This window comes from Orycteropus afer, unplaced genomic scaffold (genome assembly GCF_000298275.1).
Source record: "Orycteropus afer afer isolate SDZICR_OR568_19922 unplaced genomic scaffold, OryAfe1.0 scaffold00221, whole genome shotgun sequence".
NCBI lineage: Eukaryota > Metazoa > Chordata > Mammalia > Tubulidentata > Orycteropodidae > Orycteropus > Orycteropus afer.
In genome coordinates this window covers 2981524-2983662 of record NW_006921808.1, presented here as the reverse complement: position 1 = coordinate 2983662, position 2139 = coordinate 2981524, and positions in this window count along the sequence as shown.

Genomic DNA, 2139 nt, shown 5'->3' with positions numbered 1-2139 from the left:
GGGTTTGAACCACCAGCCTTCTGGTGAGCAGTCACGTGCCTTAGGCACTATCCTACCAGAGCTCCTTACTACCATTATTCAAAATTATGTACCAACTACCAATGCTAAAGACATGGGAATTGAAGATTTTTACCAACTTTTGCAGTCTTAAATTGACCAAACATCCAATCAAGATGTGCTGATTATTACTGGTGATTGGAATGTGAAAGTTGGAAGCAAAGACTCACTCGTTGTTAGAAAACATGGCCTCAGTGATAGGAATGATGCTGGAGATAGATAGATAGATAGATAGATAGATAGATAGATAGATAGATGGAATTTTGCAAGACCAACAACTTATTCATTGCAAATACCTTTTTTCAACAACATAAATGACAGCTACACACATGGACCTCACCAGATGGAATACACAAGAATCAGATCAACTACAACTGTGGAAAGAGGCGATGGAGAAGCTCAAAATTTTCAGCCAAAACAAGGCCAGGAGTTCACTGTGGAACAGACCATCAATTGCTCCTATGTAAGTTCAAGTTAAAGCTGAAAACAATTAAAACAAGTCGATGATTATATCACTCCTTGATTATATTCCTCCTGTGTTTAGAGGCCATCTGAAGAATAGGTTTGATTCATTGAACACAAGGTGAATTGGGGAATGACATCAAGAGCATCATACATAAAGAAGGCAAAAGGTCATTAAAAACACAAGAAAGGAAGAAAAGACCAACACAGATATCAGAAGAGGCTCTGAAACTTGCTTTTGAACAAAGAGTAACTAAAACAAATGGAAGAAATGACAAGATAAAAGAGCTGCAAAAAGAACAGCTCAAAAAGAAAGAGTCAATTATTATAATGAAATGTGCAAAGACCTGGAGCTAGAAAACCAAAAAGAAACAACACACTCAGCATTTCTCAATTTGAAAGAACTGAGGGAAAAGAACAAGTCTTGAGTTGTAATAGTGAACGATTCTATAGGCGTGCAACCCCACTACATTTGAGAAACTGGTGGCACAACCTCAAGCCTCACAGCAATATGCCACCACAGTATGACAAACTGACAGACAAGTTTGTCTCCCTTAGCTGTTCTACACCTCTCCACCCTCCCCTTACATGGATTCCTGCCTCTTTCTTGCCACTTGGGGGTGAGGCCTGGGTTCCTCACCTTACCTGGATCACTGCTGCTGCTTCCTTTCTCTGTCCTGGACCCCTGGCTTTTTCTCTGCTTTCTCCTGCTATCCCACCAGCCCCCAAGGAGTGAGAAAGTGGGGAAAAGCAGAGCAAAAGCCAGTGGGACCAGAACAGAGAAAGGACACAGCAGAAGAGATCCAGGGAAGGCCAGGGACACAGGCCACACCCCCCTAAGTGGCAGGAAAGTGGGGAAAATCAGAGAAGCCAGGGGGACCAGGAAAGAGTGAGGAATATGTGGCATGGATACAGATAAGGCAAGGGACCCAGGACATGCCACCACTCTAAGTGGTAGGAAAGCAAGGAAAAGCAGAGAAAAAGCCAGGGATCCAGGACAGAGCAAGGAAACAGCAGCAAGGATCCAGTTAAGGTGAGGGTCCCAGGCCCCGCCACCAAGTGGCAGAAAATGGTCAAGGATCCATGTAAGGGGTGGGTGGAGAGGTTTTGAACAGCTAAGGGAGACAAACTAGCCTGTCAGTTTGTCCTATTGTGGGTGGCATGTTGCTGTGAGGCTTGAGGCTATGTCACTGGTGTCTTAAACCCAGCAGGGTTGCACATGGTTCACAGGTTTCAATGCAGCTTACAGACTGAGACAGACTAGGAAGAAGGAAGAGGCCATCCACTTCTCAAAGAATTGGCCAGGGAAAACCTTACAAATAGCAGAGAAACCTTACTGATACCTTACTGGGCAACTTTATGAATAGCCTGGAAACATTGTCTGATACCGTGTAGGAAGATGAGCCCCTTAGGTCAGAAGGCACTCAAAAATATGACTGGGAAAGAGCTGCCTCCTCAGTGTAGAACCAACCTTAATGATACGGATAAAGTAAAGCTTTCAGAACCTCTGTTTGTTGATGTAGTACAACTCAAATTGAGGAGAAACAGCTGCAAACATCCATTAATAATCAGAACATGGAATGTACGAAGTATGAATCTAGGAAAATTGGAAGTTGTCAA